The sequence below is a fragment of the Sinocyclocheilus grahami genome, unplaced genomic scaffold, assembly GCF_001515645.1.
Source record: "Sinocyclocheilus grahami isolate Dianchi unplaced genomic scaffold, SAMN03320097.WGS_v1.1 scaffold453.1, whole genome shotgun sequence".
Classification (NCBI taxonomy): domain Eukaryota; kingdom Metazoa; phylum Chordata; class Actinopteri; order Cypriniformes; family Cyprinidae; genus Sinocyclocheilus; species Sinocyclocheilus grahami.
The window spans coordinates 482,692-504,575 of record NW_015505632.1 but is presented as its reverse complement, the minus strand read 5'-3'; the positions used below and the strand labels follow the sequence as shown (position 1 = coordinate 504,575).

Below are 21,884 nucleotides of genomic sequence, written 5' to 3'. Positions count from 1 at the left end.
TTTTTACTATTTAAAATTGCTTTCTATTTGAATAGATTTTAAAATGTAATTTATTCCTGTGATCATAGCTGAATTTTCAGCATCATTACTCCAGTCTTCAGTGTCACATGATCCTTCAGAAATCATTCTAATATGATGATTTGCTGATTATCAATATTTAAAACAGTTTAGTACATTTTTTTTCAGGATTCTTTGATGAATAGAAATATCAGCATTTATCTGAAAAAAAAAAATTTGCAACATACCCTATTCCATTCAAAAGCTTGGAGTCAGTATAATTTTTTTTTTTTTTTTGGGAAAGTAATTATAGAAATTAATACTTTCATTTAGCAAGGATGCTTAAAATTTATCAAAAGTGATGATAAAGGCATTTTTAATGTTACAAAAGATTTCTATTTCAGATAAATAGTGTTCATATCGATATTGGAATTATATCGTATCGACCGAAATTAAGAAATATATCGTGAAATATATTTTGGCCATATCGTCCAGCCCTAGCAGGGTAAATCAACATTTTACAGGAAAATCATTTTTCTACTTTTCAGAAATGTTCTTTTCAATCCAATGTTACATTCTGTAGACTAGTTGTATGCTATAGTGTACAACTATGCAGACGTCAGGTTTTATGAGTGTCCCGAGTCAAAAGAGCCCACCCACGAGTCTCTATGACATTCCAGTCCTTAGATATGACACCACTAATAAGCATTCTCCTTTGCTGTTGTCACTGAACTGAGGTTGATTTGTGGATGGAGGCCGAGCGTGTTCATTGATATGGGAGGATGAATATTTGTCCGGTCACATAGACAACACTACTCCACTTCACAGAAACACCTGCTCTCGGATGACTTCGGCAGGAGCCCCTATTAATTACAGGAAGCCACCACAGAGGGACAGTCAGCATGCAATGAGGCCCTGGGACGTCAGCTACAGGAAGACAAATGGCCAAACCGTGACTGAATGCAGACACACACACATTCTCTAGCGCACACACACACACACTCACTCACTCAGCTCCCTCTCATCCTCTTCAATCAAGCTCTGTAATGCTGCCCGTGTAGGTCTTACTCACTGCCAGCCAGGCTATGCCGCATTTCAGAAACTAGGTCAGACGGATGGCGTTTTTTAATCACACAATTCCACATTATATGCTCCAAGCTGACTTCAAATACGCATTTGTATGCATGCAAGCACAAAACAAACAGAGCTAGCATCAACAAGCACACACAAAAGAGCTTCTGCTAATGGATGGTTTCTTCAAGTAACCCCACGTTCCGGTCTCTGGCACAAAAGAGGGAAATGGCTGAAGGTGTACTCGTCATTGATCGCTGAGAGACGCCTGACAAAAGGTCTCCGCTTGCCCCCGTAGCTACTCGTACACTCATTGACCCAAGCACTACACTTCTCAGACGAGAGCTTTGTGCCTGTGCATGCGTGCTTGTGTAGCTTTTGTATCTCTTGTACATGCATTAGTGGCACACTGGAGTTTTATAAAGCTCACCGGATCAACTTGTTTTTTGCAAGATTTAAAGGAGGACAGCAGAAGCCTAGAAGGCACCTTTGTCTTTTGACAGGATATTAAGCCTCCCTCATGTCTGTCAGCGCACCTCTCTGTGAACAACTCTCTCTTTTTCTTCCCCGCACCCAGGAGCGAACCGTCCTCAGAGCCAAGCCCGTGTCTGATCCTGTGCTAGACTGATAACCATTTGAGCTGCCTTGATAAATCAGCGGGAGGCACAAAAGGCTATAGAAGGTCTCACGTCGTCACGCCACCTTCAGAAAACACACCTGATTTATTGGCTTGGTGTGTTGACATCTACAAGTGAATATTTCTGGAAGCCTGCTCATGAAGGATGTGGTCCCAGAAACTTTTTTTGACTTGCTATGAGACCCTCAGGCACTGATGATACTCAAGATCTTTCCGAATCTCCAAAAGAACAGGTTCTGCAATAGACATTCAATTAATAGTAATTTGGGTTAATCCTAAATAACGCTAATAATTACTAGTTAAATCATCTTTAGCAAATCTCAAAACAGCTATCCATGTTTTTACTGTACATTGTTGTCTAAATTCACTAGCATTTAAAATGTTTTATTTTCAATTGGATAATTAGCTAAGAATTTTTTTTTACAACTCTAATTAATCACTCATCTAATGATTATCAGCCATAACATAACACCAAATAATTATCAGCTCATCTGTACAGAATTTGAATACCTGCTTCCTTTGTTAAAACATCTTCAAAACTTTAATTTTAACCATACTTTATTACGTTTCTGAAAGTGTTTATTTGGTTTTTCTGTGCTAACGGCAACTAATATACATGTAAATAGTTGCTCTGACAATTGTTCCCACAAACAACTGTTTTCAAAAATGATAATAATAAAAAAAGTTTCTTAGGCAGAAAATTAGCATAATAGAATTAGAAATAGATTTCTGAAGGATCATGTTACTTGATCTGAAATTCCAGCTTTACTATCACAGGAATAAATGACATTTTAAATGTATTAAAATAGAAAACAATTGTTTTAAATAGTAATACTATTTCACAATATTACGGTTCTTACTGTATTTTTGCTCAAATAAATTTAGTCTTGATGAGCATAGGAGATTACTTAAATAATATTACCAGCCCTTTTGTAATCTATACATTACTTCCACAAATTTCCATTTTTGTAACCCATTAAGCTGCAGGGGAACTCAACTGTATCACTAACATTATTTGTGGAGCAAATCATTTAAAAACCGTTCTGTTTACACTTGAAACAACATTAAGAGGAGCAGTTAGCCCTGCTCATTCTGCCCTTCCCTCGGGCTACATGTTCTGTTTGAGAGAACATCCCTGATAAACTCAGCAAAACATCGCCACTGATCCCGAACAAACTGTCACCGGAATTTGACTCAGCCAAAGGCATCAAGCCCTGCATTACAGCCAATATTCCCTCTAATTTTTTTTCTTGCTAAGCAAAACTTTTCTCTATTGATCAAAAAAATGTTTATTAAAGAAGTTTCTTATGCTCATCAAGGCTGTATCTATTTGATAAAAATACTAAATATTATTTCACAAAATAATATTGTGAAATATTATTGCAATTTAAAATAAAAGTTTTCTATAATAACATACTTTAAAATATAATTTATTCCTATGAAACAAAGCAATTTTCAGCATCATTACTCCAGTCTTCAGTGTCACATGATCTTTAACAAATCATTCTAATATGCTGATTTATAATCAATGTTGGAAACAGTTGTGCTGCTTAATATTGTTTTGGGACCTGTGATATTTTTTCAGGATTCTTTGATAAATAAAAAGTTCAAAAGAACAGTGTTTATTCAAAATAGAAATGTTGTGTTACAATATACAGTACTATTCAAAAGTGTGTGATCAGTAATTTTTTTTCTTTTAAAGAAATTAATACTTTTATTCAGCAAGAATGTGTTAAATGGATAAAAAGTGATAGTAAAGAGTTATATTTTTAGAAAATATTTATATTTTGAATAAATGCTGTTCTTTTTAACTTTTTATTAATCAAAGAATCAAAGACAAAAGTATCACAGGTTCCACAAAATAAATAAAATATTAAGCAGCACAACAGTTTCAACACTGATAATAAATCAGCATATTAGAATGATTTTTGAAGGATGGCACTGAAGACTGGAGTAATGATGCTGAAAATTCAGCTTTGCTTCAGGGGAATAGATTATATTTTAAAGTATATTAAAATAGGAAACCAATATTTGAAATTGCAATAATGTTTCACAATATTACGTTTTTTTCCCCCGATCAAATAAATACATCCTTGATGAGCATAAGAGACTCCATTAAAAAACATTTAATTATTAGGTTTATAATATAGGCCTAACATAATATAATATCAAAACATACTGAAGCATTTAAACTGATAGAATATAATAGAAAACAAACTGAAGCATTTAAACTGAGATCTGTAAGTTAAATATTTTTAAAAAATCATGAACGTGAATCCTTCTATAGCTATCTAAATATCCTTATGAAGTAAGGATAATATAAAATACACTTGTGTGTGACTGTAAATGTCTGAGTTTTGTTACCGTTCTGTGTCCATCATCCGCTATTTCCAGCACTTAATCAAGCCACTCTTCTTTAATACATGATGAAGTTTTATTTCACATGTCATTACGTTTGCGTTGGCTCTCGATTTGAGCTATTTCGTCCGCAACCATTGAAGTATTCGGTTTCTACAGCGACTCATTTGGCGCACATCATTCTCTTTCTATGAAACCTGTAAACCGCATTCACCGGTTCTAACTCTATAGCGATATCAACTCTATAGCGGTTTACCCAAGCGTTGTAATTCATCCACTTTCGCAAATGGCTTTCCCAACTCATTTATGCACGCGCATCTTAGAGGGAACATTGGTTACAGCACCCTGATTCTTCACTCGGCTGTCCACTCGTCAACTCTGACCTGTCATTACAGAGCAATGTGATCTCTTCAGCGGAGTTCATCCAGCATAAAGACACATTCTTGGATTAGGTAGCTGAGAAAGTGAGACCATGTGCTGCGGACAGGCTAGTAAACAGAGATGTTAGTTAGCCTGCAGCAAGTATTTAATAAACCCTCATTCTAGATAACAGATCTAGATGTGGCCTGACAGATGTCACAACGGTTGATCTTTTTAAAGAAAGTTTATGAGGGTCTCAGGGGCCCAGAAAGGTACATGAAGGATGAACATCTTGTTAAAGAAATGCAGGCGAGCTGAAGCCAAGGCAAAGAGACAAGGAGAAAGGATGGAATGGGTCAGGTTGGTAAAATAATTGGGTAAGTGAAATTCCTAATTTCAGAATTTTTGTTTTGGCTTTAAAAGACTAATTCAGAAAATCCTCCAACTAGTCGATTATGAAAATCTAAAGTTTCATTAATTAAAAGAGCACTCAGTAGTTTTGTTTATGTTGCATGGGTCAATATAGAATTCAACAATAACGACTTTTTTCTGCATAAAACATACAAATATCATTCATTTATTCACACACTACCACAAAAATACTGTAAAAACTTTAATATTGTGAAATATTATTGCAATTTAAAATTGTAATAATTCTTTTAAATGTAATTTGTTCCTGTGATGCAAAGCAATCATTACTCCAATCTTCATGAACACATGAAGTCACATGATCCTTCAGAAATCATTCTAATGAGCTGATTTGGTGCTCAAAAATATTTTTTTATTGTAATCAATGTTGAAATAAGTTTGAAAACGGTAACTAATATTTTTCCCACATTCTTTGATTAATAAAAAGTTCAAAAGAACAGTATTTATTTGAAACAGAACTCTTTTGTAACATTACAAATGTCTTTGATGTCACTGAACAAAAGTATTAATTTCTTTAAAAAAAAAAAAATCTTACTGACATATATAAAACATTTTCAGTGAGGTAGTAATTACTGTGTGCATGTGTATGAAGCTAATAAGATCACTTTAATGCTTACTTCAGGAACAGCAGCAGAGATTACCAGATCAATAAACCCAGCCTGTGGTCAAAGTAATAACTCTCAATTGTAAGTTAGACTGCGACACACAAACTATCATGCTTGGTAGTCACACACTAAACAACATCCTTCCCAAAACTGCTCATACCGAACAGACCAAGAAACACAGGTAATATGTCAGGCTGAACCCCCACCTCTCTCACACTGAATCCAATCTCACAAACACGTGAAAGAGAGATGGGCCCGTCTCAAATGTCCAAAGGTGCTGAGGTTAATCTAGCGTGTCAGAAGTCACTTTCAGAACGAACACGAAGCACACGCTGCTTCAGCTCTGAACACAAACGTCCATTCAGGATGACTTCTTTCACTCATGCCCAGTGAAGGTCAACGTTTACCCTTCACCTACTCTCTCCCCATTACATACAAGCCCTGTTATTCATGCCTGCCCTCTCTCCTACTTTACCTAAATAAAAAAATAAACATTGTGGTTAAAGCAATCCCTTCCGCTTCACTCTTTTTAACACAGGAATAATGTCATCTGTCTATTTCGGCCTGTGCCGAGATAGCATTCAACATTCAGTATTCAGCGTTCTCAACAATGGGTCTTAACAGGAGCACTGATTCACTGGCCACATAAAGGTCTCCTATTCTCTGCTCTGGATCCCTCATGCTGAAATAACACACACTCTGAAATTTGCACACACATACACGCTAAACAAACACTTACACACATCCACACTCACATAATGGTGGGACTCTTGTACCGCTGCAAAATGAAAGGGTTTTTACAGGATATCCAGGTCAATTCTCTTTTGACTTTTACCTTTACATAAAAATAGGTGCACACAAAACAGTAGTTAGTCAGAAGAGGACTAGGAAAAACTAGGCTGAAAGTAGAGAGATAGTGACAGAAACATGCTTTTTAATAGGCTCAGCGCTACTGGCAAATAGGGCAAATAGGGTTGGATCAATACCAGAATTTTGCTATCTGGTATCTTGGTTTCAATACTAAATCAAAGGCAAAAAATTAACACAGCCTGGATTGACATATGAAATGAAACTAGCAAATCAAATGACTAAATAGTTAATAGCAAGTTGCAATCAATCTAACATTCTTGTGTAGTTAATACATTCAGTTACTTTTTAAAATAAAGAAAGCAAATAAAATATGTAGGTATCAAAACATGAGAAACGCAAATCTCTGCAATAACATTTGGAACTTTCCCCACACTTTACTTCGTTTTTACATGTTACATAATTTTGGAGATTTTTTGTACTGATGCCAGACTTATCAGTCATTATGAATAATCTTATCTTCTGGTTTCCATACATCAAGTTAAATAAAAAAAATATCAGTTCCCTTTCACTTTCATTTCAAGCATTTAGCTAACTAGCCTATCGAAAACTAGACAGTTATTTATGTAATGATGAATGGCTTGCTGTATTCCTCGTCACTTTGGATAAATGAAAACAAGCTAAATTAATACATTTAAAACAAATGTATGTATGTTGTAGTATCTATAGCGTACCATTACAGTGATATAAAATACAATATTATGATATTTTGCTCACATCGTGCTCCACTTCACCAAAACAAATGAAAATGACTAAAAGGGGTCATATGACGTTGCTAAAAAGAACATAATTTTTTATTATTTGGTGTAATGCAATGTGTTTATGCGGTTTAAGGTTCAAAAAACACATTCTTTTCCATATACTGTACATTATTGTTGCTCCTCTATGCCCCGCCTTTCTGAAACACATCGATTTTTACAAAGCTCATCGTTCTGAAACGCGAGGTGTGCTCTGATTGGCCAGCTATCCTGTGCGTTGTGATTGGCCGAATCCCACAAGCGTGTGACGGAAATGTTATGCCCCTTACCATACTGTGATGCAGTGTCCCGGAGCAACGAGACAAAACCAATAAAACCCATTACAAACGAGGCATTTGTCGCATCCAGTGGGGACGTAATTATGGATTATAATGACTTGTATTTTCTTTTTACGCGTTGCGTTGCGTATCGCGCCGCGTAAACATAAAACCATTTGTCTGCATTTGTGATCGGAGAAATGACAAACAACAAGCGCTAGTACTCTACACTGTTCAAAACTCGCGTTTGAATCATCAGTGGCAAATTCTTTAAATATGAAAACATACTTACAGGTTGTGAGTCAGAACAGCTGGCATTGTAGGTTCAGGAAACAGTCCTCCGTTAAATGCATTGCACACACATGAATATTTGGTTTGAACTGTTCTGGAACAGTGTTGTAAATACAACTTAACCATTGATTATTAGTCGTGTCCTCTTTTGTAAGACCAAACAAAGTAGTTTCGCTTTCACAACGAAAACACACAGCATCTCCACAACATGGCGGCGGCAGTGGCAGCAACAATACTACAGCGAGAATCAAAGTTACACCTTCTTTCTTTGCGTGAACATTTGGGCGGTGTTACGCAAATCTTCCCACACAATGACGTAGACATTCGTGTGTTTAAACGAGGCGTTTTAGGAGGGCGTGGACTAGGGGTGTGAGACATATATCGTCTGTGATAATATCTTAATTGTTGTTTTAACGATGTGCGATTTGACGTTATCGAGTATTTTGCAAAAACCTTTCAAAACACCCCTACAAAGTGCACCCATACATTACGCCTAGTTTAAACTAGTGCGCATGCGCATTTAGAATGCATTCTTTCACTGCATGATTCAGTCTACAATACATTTAGAATGATCACAAATTCATGACATGATGGCAGAAAATGTATATATTTATACCATTTCATATAGTTAATCAATATCAAACAAAGCGTGCCGTTTTTTTTTAATGAATGATTACAAATGTGAAATGTGCTAAACAAGAAATTAATTAAGAGACATATTAGACACCATGAATCAAACGTTTAAATAACTCGGTTCAATCGCAATGACTCACTTATTAACAGTGACTTTCTGCCCCCTACTGACGATTTTAATTTCACATTCAGGGTATCTTTTATTATTTAAATAATTTCAAACGTTTTATGTTTAATATATCAAAACATTATTTATGCATGTGTAATTGCAGGTTAAATGCATTCATGTTCTGCACTAAATTTGAATCATCAGTGGCAAATTCTTTAAATATGAAAACATACTTACAGGTTGTGAGTCAGAACAGCTGGCATTGTAGGTTCAGGAAACAGTCCTCCGTTAAATGCATTGCACACACATGAATATTTGGTTTGAACTGTTCTGGAACAGTGTTGTAAATACAACTTAACCATTGATTATTAGTCGTGTCCTCTTTTGTAAGACCAAACAAAGTAGTTTCGCTTTCACAACGAAAACACACAGCATCTCCACAACATGGCGGCGGCAGTGGCAGCAACAATACTACAGCGAGAATCAAAGTTACACCTTCTTTCTTTGCGTGAACATTTGGGCGGTGTTACGCAAATCTTCCCACACAATGACGTAGACATTCGTGTGTTTAAACGAGGCGTTTTAGGAGGGCGTGGACTAGGGGTGTGAGACATATATCGTCTGTGATAATATCTTAATTGTTGTTTTAACGATGTGCGATTTGACGTTATCGAGTATTTTGCAAAAACCTTTCAAAACACCCCTACAAAGTGCACCCATACATTACGCCTAGTTTAAACTAGTGCGCATGCGCATTTAGAATGCATTCTTTCACTGCATGATTCAGTCTACAATACATTTAGAATGATCACAGATTCATGACATGATGGCAGAAAATGTATATATTTATACCATTTCATATAGTTAATCAATATCAAACAAAGCGTGCCGTTTTTTTTTAATGAATGATTACAAATGTGAAATGTGCTAAACAAGAAATTAATTAAGAGACATATTAGACACCATGAATCAAACGTTTAAATAACTCGGTTCAATCGCAATGACTCACTTATTAACAGTGACTTTCTGCCCCCTACTGACGATTTTAATTTCACATTCAGGGTATCTTTTATTATTTAAATAATTTCAAACGTTTTATGTTTAATATATCAAAACATTATTTATGCATGTGTAATTGCAGGTTAAATGCATTCATGTTCTGCACTAAACAGTAGTGTGTAAATACATCTAAATACCACTTCAGACGCAACGTTTGTGTTTCCTCTGCATTGCAAAGATGAATTTTGTTGATACTGATTTGCTTGGTAAAAGCCCAAATGTCTTATTATTCTAATTCACTTATTAAATGTAAGAATTTGACTCAAAAGATAATGGACACTTTTTTGGCTTTATAAAGGTAAAAATGCCCATAAAATGTAAAAGTCAGTTTAAACTTATTGGAAAAGATTAATTTCTATCAGTGTGAACTGACCACCACACAGATTATGAAGAATATCAAAAACTTTAGGAGTCCGCTGTCTATGGCAGTCCTTAAGATATCAGCACAATAACACACTCCGCAAAATATCGTCTAATTATCGTTATCGATAAAATCCCAGAAAATATTGAGATATTATTTTTTGTCAATATCGCACACCCCTAGCGTGGACGAGTCTTAACTTTTATAAAGAATATCTATTTGGGTTTGAGACTTTAGTCTTTGCAACTTCTTATCTTATCTATGCACGAACAGCTTGTAACACTCCAAAGAGAAAGGAAAACTTGAAATCGCATCATATGACCCCTTTAATAAACATTCCATCTGGATCTGAGTTCAAATGAAAAGTTTTGTAAAAGCATTCATAAAGATATTAATGAATCTCACACATTAACTTTTATGATTTATGTCACAGAAACTTGAACTGATGAATTGTACAGCAAATTGCCATGTAGGTCAGGTACCGTAATTTTCAAAATGATGATTGTTGTGGTTTATTAATACCAGTATACCATAGCCAACACAAGATAACAAAGAGAAACGAGTCTACATTTTCTGATTTTATCATGAAAAATAAAAGAACACAAAGAAATTGCAAAAGTCAAGAGATCCAAAAAATGCACACCCTTAGATTTCAGCTCATTTTTCTGAATCTCTAAGTAATTTCTGTGAAAAGATTTTGGCCTGACTGGTGTGACAGCCTTGAGTTTGACCTGAGGGGGCTGTAGAACTTTATCAGCCAATGGGGACGGCCTCTGATAAAAAGGCAACCAATGGCAAGAGCTGACAGTAAGTGCTCGCCTGTGGCAAAGAACATTAATCAAAGTGCTTTTATGAGCATTAGAGCAGAGGCTGGCATGATAAAATATAACAGACATGCCAAATATCCACAACACCCCCCTTCCCGCCTCTGTATCTCTCTGACTGTCAGCTGACTCAATCTGCTCCATGTAACCTGACATTAACCTTTTGATGTTTCGCCATATTGTTCTCTGTTCCAGGAGGAATCAGCTATCCCATCTTCCTGTCATCTCAATGTACTATGACTTTACAATTTATTATTCCGGTCTCAATAACACACACAAAAGAGCATAGAACATAGATGAATCCCACACACACACACACACACACACACACACAAAGGTCCATGTGTTTTCTGTACAGTTTAATACTTTAAAATGGGAATCTGACAAACACAGAAAACCATAAATTATAGCTCCTGTCTTAAACAACTGCAAAATATGCCAGATTTGTGTCAATTTGTCTGTCTCTCATTAAGGAGCGCGGCGATCTGCATGCATGCAAATCAGCATGATTGGCAAAGGAAGGAAGGAAGAAGGATGAAGATGAACAAACATGTCAAAATGACTGTCAACAAAACATTCAAATGCCTCAAATGTATGAAAACCCAGAGGATTTATGTAAAAATGTGGCATTCGACATCTTTCTAGAAAAGATGAATAAGTTACAAATGAATGATGAAATCATGAAGAAAAGCCAAATTACTATTTAAATGATTTGTATTATTCTAATCATTAATAATCTATATTATATTATTTTTACATTATGTAACATCATTCTGATTTATATTCATTTAGGCTATATTTTTTTTATTCTGACTTGTATATATTTTTTTCTTTTTATCACTTTTTAAATCTCTTAAAGGATTCCTTTCACATCGTACATGTATGGCTGTGTGTATGACAAACAAAATTTGAATTTGATAAATAATAAAAAATAATATAATAGATTGGGGGAAACAGAATAGGCCTCTACGGAAAGAGAAGGGCATCATTGTATCATTGTATTCTAGGCCAGCTAAAAACTATACAGTATAATAAACAACTACATGGACTCCATTTAACGGTGAGGTGAAAGGTAACAACAAACACTAGCACTTTAAAACTCCCATTTGAGGCACTTCTGAGTTCAAACTTGACTTCCAGTTGGAGGCAGATCTCACTTTCATCTCTTCACGACTACAGCTCAGCGTTGCATGACCTCAGAGGTGCCAACATGCAGCAGGCCACCCTGGCACCCAAGCAGGAGATGAGAGCGCTGTCATGCTAATGGCATCTTTTCAGATTACACTGGACAGATATGCAATTTGCCAAGCAAACCCTCATTATGCAGCAGGGCAGAGACAGAAGGGAGGGTCAGATATCCCGTTCCAGAGGTCTTATCTAGAGCCATAAACAGATAAAAGCAGATGACTGCTGCCCTACTGCTCAATTTACAGACAGATGCACAGACAGGGGGGGATACACACGCTCCTGTTCTACAGCATGAGACATACAGACCAAAATACAGATCTAATCCCTGCTGTAGAATAGGTGTCATTATACTGGCCATACCACTCGACACATGCATGCACACACTTCCCTTTTACAGGTACCATAATAACTGCTTCCATGCTAAAAGGGAGACAGGCTGTGTTTGTCTGTTGTGTCACAATGTAGACAACAGGTCTGAATATTTCGGCGGTTGACATTTAAGAATTTCCTGTTTTATTCTAGAGAACAAGACATGGAAATCTCTAGTTATACTCGACATACCACTGATACACAGAAACATATTTGATTAGCGAATTTGGCACATTATACTGGGCTTAACCCCGAGTCATAGTACTGATCTACTGAAATGAAGCTTTTGATTATGTGCATTAATTATTCTAGTATTTATTTTCGTGAAACAGAATAAAACACTACTGAGAATTCTGTTTTAATTTTCTGTCTGATTTAGAATTTCTGATTATTTTAATCTAATTGGGCTAATTCAAACAAAAGCATTTTGACTGATGATAATATTTAAAAGAAAATAATTAGACTGAAATTTAAAAATTAAACTGAGACGGACTTGAGAACTGCTGAGAGCTGATCTGAATGCACAATATATGTTACAAAACCCCATATCCGGTATTAGTAATAAAACATTGTGTTGCAAACTGAGTAAGAAACGATGAATGAATGCTAATACTGTTGTTTGTGTAGTTATTGTATGTAAATATATCATGGAAGAATGTATCATGCAGCTTTATGTTTGGCAGTTATGTTTAAAGCAGCTAGGTTTCAGTGCCTACAATCAACATTCATCCCTGCAGCATACTTACGGCCACATGACAATGTCTATTATCTAAAAATGACAAAAACATTACGGTCCTCCTGCATTTTTGTTTGAACAGTGTCACACCTCGTGACTTTCTGATGCTATCTGATCTTCCTGGTTGAGCAAATACTGCTTCAATGGTGCCTAAATAAATGATTGGTCATTATAAACTTTAGAACTCATTACCCACTTCTCTGACAAAATGTGTTTATCGATAGCAAATAGGGCTGGGTATCGATTCAGATGTCCCGATTCGATTCGATTCCATTCGATTCGCAAACTCTCGATTCAATTCGATTCTCGATTTTTTTTATTACATTCAGTGAATATAGTTTTAATACAAATGCTATTGATATTTCTTAAAAATGAACAGTAAACATCAGTTTACAAATGGTGAATTAATAAAAATAAATTAAGAACCACATGCCTGTATTTTAAACCTATTCTTTTTTTTGTATAGGGTCCTTTTTAAACAATAAACAATAGGGCCCTATAAAATTTTCTTAATTTTTCTGGTAATCAGGTGAAGGCATAAAACATTAATTTAATTTATCCTAATCAAATGAAAATTAAACCCTTTTATTTTTTTGGCAAACAAAGTGCTGCACAACAGAGGTTTACTGTTAAAATTAAAAAGAAAACAGATGTGATTATTCCTTTAAAAATAAAGATTTATTAATATTTATTAGCAGTAGTAGCATTGAGTCTTAAGACGGCTAAATAGTAATATATTCTGACAGTTTAACTTAAACTAAACTTTTATTTTAACGGGTTGCCGTGAAGAACTTGAACAGAACAGCTGCTGTGTATGTGATATGACTTCTCAAATGAAACGGTAAAATGCTAATGAAGTGACTCTCAGAGCAGCTGGAGATGACATTCGTGTTCATATCATCATATAGTCAGACGGCAGAAGAAGCTGAAAACACCGCGAGCGTCATCCACGCTTTAGTATGCGTGTAGTAAACAAAAAAGTGCGCCACACCATCTGCCATTCATTCATTGCGCCTTATGCGCGGTATCAAATGCTTCCGCAGATTTATAGTATTACTATAGCATTTCACCTGAGCATTGCGAATTGCGCGTATGGTCATGATAAGTGCTGAATGACAGAATTTCTGTTGTAACATTGCGCAAGGTAAATAAGGGTGACATCTAGTGGAGAAGACGAATGATAAGATTCACGTTAATCAGATCTTGTTTTAAATGTGTGCTGAAATAAATACTGGAAAAGATCGATTCGCGGCTTTTGAGAATCGATATCGAATCGACGTCATTTTAAAAAACGATTAATCGGAAAATCTATTTTTTTTGCCCAGCCCTAATAGCAAACCTTCGACTTTGGTTGCTAATGAACTTTTTTGGTATATTTCACAATTGAAAATCAGGAATTATTTTTATGCAAGTGAGAAAAATTAACTGGTTAAATTAAGAATACATTACAAATGAGCAATAAAAACATAGTCTTAAGATATATTACTAAATGCATGACACTATCACCAAATAAAAATGTCAAGAGGTTTCCATATGGTTGGTTCAAAGCTATCAGTTCCAGCATAACTTCATCAATCACTTAATTTCCTGCAAATCCTGTTTCAGGCATTACTGCGGTAAATTTAGTGCTGAACTGAGCGCAGTCATGCCATTTTTCCACATACTGATTATTCTTTTGCAAAGTACACATTATAAAAGTAATTCCCTTGTCCTCTGGGCTAATTCATAGAAATTGTACTTAAACTTACTAAAACTTAAACTTAGGCCTGGGCGATAAAACGGTATCGATATTTATCGTTGGTACACCTTCTTCGATAACGATATAAAAAAAATGTTCGATATAGGCACGTGCTATGAGTGACGCAGACAGCACACACAAACACGAACATGAGTGCTGTGCCTGCCTGTGATGAGGAGATTGTGAGTAAAGAATGAATATTAGTCGAATTTAAAATAAACATTTGCATTTGAATGCAAAAATAGTACAATCCAATGTTAGATGTGACTTAGCGTCATCAGTGGAGCACGGGATGCGGTGATGATGATGTAAGTGACGTTGTAGTTTAATGTTTTGTTAGTCTAGCCCACGAGACGCGCAGTTGCTGTGTTATTCATTCAAAATATTAGAGAAATATAGAAGCTCAACGCGGAGAAGAACTTGATTAGGTTAAAACCGAGACCAAGCTATTCACACAGAACGAAAGGCAATCTGTGTGATGGGCAATTCGGCTCTTTGTATTAAGCAAAACATAAATAAGTGATACTGTTTTGTTCATGATATTTGATTTATATGAGTTCTTTTAGACGTAATGCACGTTTTTTTTATAGACCGTTAACTTACTTCCTTAAGTTGACAATTTAATGTGCTGCATTATTTTGCTCATTGCCTGTGGCCTCGGGAGACGAGCCAAAAGTTTAACCTATTTAATCTGCACATAAAACATTATAAATTAGATATTTGTTTAATTTTTTTTTTGTTTTTGACTGTTAAAACAAAAAAATATTTGTTGTTTGTCTCAATAAATTGAGTCAATTTTAAAAATACAGTGGTTAAATGTAAAAAAAAATTTCTATTGCTCTTTGTTTTAAAAAAGGTTATAAAAAATGTCAATAATTATCGATACCGAACGATATGAAACATATTGTTAATAAATTTTTTAGATATATCGCCCAGCCCTACTTAAACTTATAGTAAAGCTAGCTTTGCAAAATACACAAACACTACAACAAACGCAGTTAACAGCTACATAAACCCCGGGAAAAATCTCTTTCACACAGACTGCTATGCTTTATCTACCCTCAACTGGATAGACAACAAACCGAGTCCAACAGAAAATTGACATACCAATCATTGAGGCCCTGTAAGACAACCTAAACCTGTCCGGTAAAAGCACATGGCCCAATTGGCCTCAATGACATAAGGCTCCTCACTCTCATCTAACAGGCTTATCTGAGTCTCTTTCTCAGCGGATCTCTTCAGACCTGCAGTTTACCCTCATACAAAGGGATTTTATGAGTCAGGCCACAGCTACTTGCTTTAGGGTGCAGGAAAAGAGAGATCTGGTCTGTTTGAAGCGATATAAAGAGCAGGCACGGGAGAGAGACGGCACTGAGGCTTTATGGCTCTAGTGTAACTAAAGATGTTGAGAACTGAAAAAGAGTGTGTGTGTGTTGTGTGTGGCCTGGTTTAACAGCTGGGTGTTTAACTCTCACTCTCAATAGGTGGGGAAAGAGATGAAACACAGACCTGCGAACATGCATTTTTCTCCAACTGACGTGCAGTGGAAAACAGCTGTGCAAATGAACATGCACACCACAAACACACACAGGCTGGATGTGCCAGCTTTGATCGGCAAGCTCGATCAGGCTCTCTTGCAAGCCAAACAAAAGATGTTATATAATTAGGACCAAGGTTGAAAGAGTCGTCTTCATTTGGTTTTTAGCAGTGGATTTAGATGTTTGTTTGTTTTTTAGATTGAACTATTAATCTAACAACTGATAAACAAAAAAATTCTGATTAGTTATGAGGAAACAGAAACTTTCTGTGTGTTTGAAAACATGACACATGCACATAACCGTAGAAGATCAATGTGTTAAATATTCACTGGAAAGACATTTATTTTGTAAAGGACTGTTATTTTAACTGAAAGCAAGATTTTGAAGTTAAAAACATCCAAATAATGGATTAGATTTTTTTTTTTTACAAACTCACAGGTCTTCACTTCACAAGTTTCACTTCACAAATTTTCATTTTTGGGTGAAACTGTTCTTTAAAATGAACTCTCAAATCACCACATTCAGGTTCTGATAAACACGGAGCCCATAAGTCCTCATCATCTCCATCTTCTTCACTACTGCCACTTGGGTTCCTCTCCATCACTTACGCTGTAATTTGTCATCTGCTGACTCACAAGCTGTGATTGCTCATCCTTCAGTTGAGAAATCTGTCCATTTGGACCTCATTCAACTGATCTTCAAAATCGCAAGATTGTCTGTGTCTCTCACAGCAATTACTATCAGTATTTACAACATGACACTGAGCCTCACAGGCAAAGGGCTTGAACCAACAGCCGGGGGGGGGGATCACATGATTGCAAATTGTGACAATCCTCATGCTTAAATCTTCACATAAAACTTAGTGACCACATATACCACAAAACTATTTAATAAAACATATGGTCAGTGATAATCACAAGGTCAGAAATGATCATTATCTCTCTTCAGCTTACAAAAGCAGCAAGGCATGTCTCTTTCTGGAATGAGACAAATCTATGGTATTTATAAAAAATAAATAAAAAATAGGTTACCGCATTTGGCATTTCCTCTATCATGACTGATTCTATCTTACTATTAATGGTAAACATTAGTCAAACACTGTTTCTCTCTCTATTTACCTCTTGCTTAGCACAGGCAGGTCAATTAAACAAACTACTCAAAGAGGAGAATGCCGCCATAAGCCCTCCATGCACACTCAGAGGAATGCGTTAATTATCAAATGCATTAGCAGGTTGACATGCGTTGCAAAACCAAGCACCTGGAGATATTTTAACATTGTGACCACATGGTTATTCCATTAGCAGAGGTTACTTACTACACAATGGATAATGACATGACATTTAAGCAATATCACTTGAGCAAAAATTCACTGTAAAAAAAACAACAACTACTACATATTTTCAAGTTTACGTGACTTATAAATAATTAATACTAAGAATTGTTGAATTAGGGTTTTTGAAACTGCATAAAAACCTGTTAGGCTAACAGGTCAACTACAGTCAAACACAGTTGACTGAACAAAAAACAAATTGAACAATATTTCTAAAATGTTAATGGTCTGTGAATTTCCAGCATGCACTGCAGCATGAATACATTATTTGGTTACTGTCATGGTATTATTGTTTTGTTTGCTAGTTATTTGTTATTGTTAGTTATCTTTGCATTGTGTTGTGAAGAGCTCATCATTTTACATTAGTTGACTGCCACCAATCTTAAGGTTTGTGTCAATTATCTATGCAAAACTGTCTAAAACTGACCAAAAATCTTTCATTTTTAAGGTGTTTGCACTTTCAAAATCAAAGATATCATAGTTTATGTCATATGAGGCCACAGGTAAACACAGCAGTGCTGATATTCAGTACTAAACCAAGATTGTGTTATTACTTTTATACAACAGCTCTATAAACAACTAATATGGAGTAATTTGTGTCAAACAAATGTTTGATTTGTATTCTCTGCCAATGTAAATGTTTACAAAAAAAAAGCCAAAGCCTCAAGCTATGCACGTCACTAAATATTAATATGCATATTCTGTATGATATGCATACAGTCAATGAATGAAAAATGGATGAGCCAAATAAAGTTGTGGATTTTGTGACTGCAGAAAGGACAAATGCAGGAGTGAAAGTGTTTTTATGTATGAGTAGGCATGCATATTTGAAAGCACTGCCCCGTGATCCATTCAAAAAGCCAAATCACATAATGGCTCCTCATAGAAGAGAAACGTTACACCCAGATGTCAAAATGATCCTTCACCACGCTCGATAATTGTACTGAGAATAGGAGACCGTGTTTCTCTGGAAATAGGAGTCTGAAATTTAATTATCCAGCCTTTGGAAAATGTAGGGCAGACAGAAGACAGAGCAATGATATAAAACTGCACTCAGTGGGTAACTAATGTCAAGCTGCGGGTTTAAAGCAGTGAGCACAAGATACCGGAGGCGTAAATCAAATAAACACTCTTTAGCTCTAGGTAATTGCGCTTTTAAGAATGGTTAGAAAGAATTCATGAAAAAAGAAAAGCAGGTGAACACACAAACCAACAGCAAATGTTTCAGAACCTTTGATGCTCTGGGTATTCCTCACATTCCAGCTATGTTTACAAAGGTCATCCTCAAACTTCTGCATTACAATAACTATCTACTGAGCATGCAATGCAGGAATGTTGATGGCAGTGATTCATGTTGTTTGCCAGTTACACAGATGGGAAAAGCTCAGTGCTGCCAAGAGTCTGCTGACTGCATGAAATCCTCTGATGAAAACACGCAACACGGTCGGAGATCACAACATATGGTCAAGAATCAAATACGGCAAGTCTACTAATACGCAAGCTTTAATCTTACCCCGGGATCCAGTTATTTACGAATGACATTCGACGCAATCATTTAGCACCCGTCCACAAGACCGAAATGCATGGTTACAGATCCCCTGGACCGCGACAGAAAGTGGCCAACTCAACACCGGCAGCCTCGGAGACACCTACACCAGATTGAGCAGTAGCGTCTATCGCTCCGGTTTCTCCGCCAACTAGCCCCGCCCACTCTTATACATAAACACGGAAGCTTTCCTCCCATTGGCTCTCGGTTAGACTAGGACGCGTCTAGCAGCGCGTTCGACCAATCACGCCGGTTTCTGAAATTAAAAGGGGCGGGATTCAGAATTGGAAGTCATGCGGGCGGACGCGATGCATGACGTCAACCCTTTGTTACCTTGCCGACCCCTTTCATCTGAAACAGCACTTATCTACGAGTCTAAAACATAGTGTGATTAATTCATAAACACCTTGGTGCAGACGGTGCACTTTAAGAAGCGTGTTGCAGGGGGTTTAATTTACAGAACGCGCTATTCAAGGCAAACACAACGAGTATTCTAATGAAGCAGGTGCAATCGGTAAAACACGTTGGATATGCATTTTAATTTTAATGACACAAAGACTATACCTGCTGCATGGGTGGCCAGCGTCGTTACATGAAACCGTGTGATTGTTTCTGTGGTTTCTTTGCACTCAAAAGATTTATAACGACTCCATCTGGCTAGACTAAAGCTGAGATTTATGACAGAGCAACTGAACATTGCTATCCAAACGGCCAAGCGCCGTTCACAAAAGTCGTGCATATATGTGGATCGCAGTCAATTCTCTGCAAACCATAATAAACCCTCTAATGATATGCGACTTTATAACTTTCCACCCACCAGCCAATCTGCTGTCGGCTGTCAAAACCCCCAGCTTCAAATACCGCACTGCTTCTCGGCGGAGAAATCCCCGGTGACATTTCGAGACAACGCCTTTGATATTCAGCAAAGGTCACAGCCATACATTTATATATATTTTTTTTGTCGAGAGGATCAAATGCGAAGTCTGCAGTCAGCCCTCCAAAAGGCCTTGTAACAACACCAAGTATCCAAGTAGGCTATAGAAATACATAACATTGCAAGTATTATATAGGAAAACTGAATCTATTAACACATCATACTTAAAATTGCAGCTAAATGTCCATTCATTCATTGGAAGTCAGCAGAGAGTAGCCAAAAAATAACACTCAAATAAATGCATTGCTTGTGCTAGAACAACTCACATACGCGGGTTTTCGAGTATTTAACTCTTGTTTTATAAGCACTGATGTCGATCTTGTGTTTTGGCCTAAAGCTGAAGGCCAAGTGCATAAGTAGCCATCGCTTCCACACTAAATGAAATAGAGAGCTGGCTCCTTTGTTGCTTCTTAAAGCTTGATGAAATGGATGGATAGTAAGCAATCGTGCACAAAATCAGTACGGTAGTATCATTCAAATGATATACTTACTCTCCGTGGATCATGGTATTATACATGGTTCAGAGCATCGTACTGGATTAGTATTATTTGGATACTGTGTTTTGATTTTTTTTCTTCTAGTGTTGTTGCTCTGCGTTGCCGAATCAGTGTTGCTGTCTGCGGCAGCAACTTCCGGCGCATGCGCTCCAGCGCTCGCGTCACAGACAATGGCTGCGATCCAGACATTCCCTTTATGTATATGTACAAAATTCAATTCAGTATGAAAGAACACAGAGGGGAAACCCTATACATTCACGCACAAATGTAAATATTACATTAACAAATCCTCCGCAGTTAGCATTAGTCCAAATATAATAATTCCTGCAAAAGGCAGTTTTGAAGGCGTTTTTCTCCTTCAACCAATCACACACATCTTTCCTGGAACTGATTATGCCCTATTTTAACTTCGGATCTAAATAATCTTGTGGCAGCATCGTGTCTTTCTGAATTCTTGCAAAAACACTCGTTGGAAAATTATCACGAGGGCCTTATCTCTGTCTGCCCCTTGCTTCGCATTTCATGTTGCTGCGACGGCAGAGATAATCATGCTTTATCATTCTCTAACCATGATAGCTTGGTGCAATTTAGTGCATATCATTTGTGAGATTATACTCCTCTGGTTTATCGCCTATTTAATATACTCTCTAGGAGACAGAGGAGTTGTCTTGACATTTGTATTAGTTTATCCATTAATTGACACCATCTTTAGGACCATCATAAATAACTTGAAAAACATCACGAATATCGTATTGTTTAAGGAGGAACACATTTTATTAGATAGAAGATCTGTCTTGATGGTTGTCAGTGTCTGTAAGGGAAACTATAGATATGGTCGATATTTCCTGGTAGAAATCAACCAAACAAGCAGTTCGTGATTTGCTAGACACACAAGAAAACATTTCCTTAAACAAGATTGCATATTCTCACTTACTAAGTAGGTTTAGCCTTTTGGTACAATCCCAGAGACTGTATTAACATTAACGTCTGTCCAAAGTCAATTTGTTTCCACGTGGTATGGAAAGGGAGAAAATAGTTACAAATATGGAGTGCATTCATAGGTTATATAGAATAAATAAAACATTCTTAGCAACATTTGGAAGGCAGTTGGTTAATGGAGGAACAACCGTTTTTTTTGTGTGAAAAACATAAGAAATAACACGGTTGCTGCACCATAGAGCAAACACAGTGTGGTGCACTCATCAGATTTATTTGCGCCTCTTGTAGGGCTACATGAAGTGATTTCCCAGCATTTTTTGAACACCGACCAGCTGCAAACATGATATTTATTTACAACAATTCAATAATAAGAAATTGATATTGTGGTATATATTAGACACAATATTGTCTGATTTTGCTAAATTGTGTAGGTGAAAATATTACCTATAAAGC

General features: G+C 36.4%; 1 protein-coding gene across 2 annotated transcripts in view; it reads right to left on the bottom strand.

The window, feature by feature from the left end:
• Window positions 1-20,584, bottom strand: part of LOC107552579 (protein FAM222B-like) — a 56,291-nt gene extending 35,707 nt beyond the window's left edge. Inside the window, exon 1 of one of the 2 annotated variants that reach the window (XM_016234486.1) lies at window positions 20,487-20,584. The gene's annotated coding sequence lies outside the window, so the exon portion shown is untranslated. Of the gene's footprint in view, window positions 1-19,028; window positions 19,185-20,486 lie in introns of those variants that run through there. The other variant, XM_016234485.1, reaches the window with a different exon arrangement.
• Between the last annotated feature and the right edge of the window lie 1,300 nt (window positions 20,585-21,884).